Here is a 242-nt window from a genome sequence, read left to right on the forward strand (position 1 = left end):
ATGACGAATGTAAGAAAGTGAAGATGAAATGCGCTTTCAAGTAACACTCACCGACATCAAAAAAAATCTCGCTGACTTGAGTCTATTGACATGATGAGAACGATATGTGACTTTCATCGCAAATCATCACTTAATCGGTCCGTGGATTAGAGTTCTGGTACAGCAGTTTCAACTATCAATACACATACATAAGTAAATACTAGGACACTCAAACAACACTGTCGCGCACTCACATACACACA

The sequence above is a fragment of the Penaeus monodon genome, chromosome 20 (assembly GCF_015228065.2).
Source record: "Penaeus monodon isolate SGIC_2016 chromosome 20, NSTDA_Pmon_1, whole genome shotgun sequence".
NCBI classification, from domain to species: domain Eukaryota; kingdom Metazoa; phylum Arthropoda; class Malacostraca; order Decapoda; family Penaeidae; genus Penaeus; species Penaeus monodon.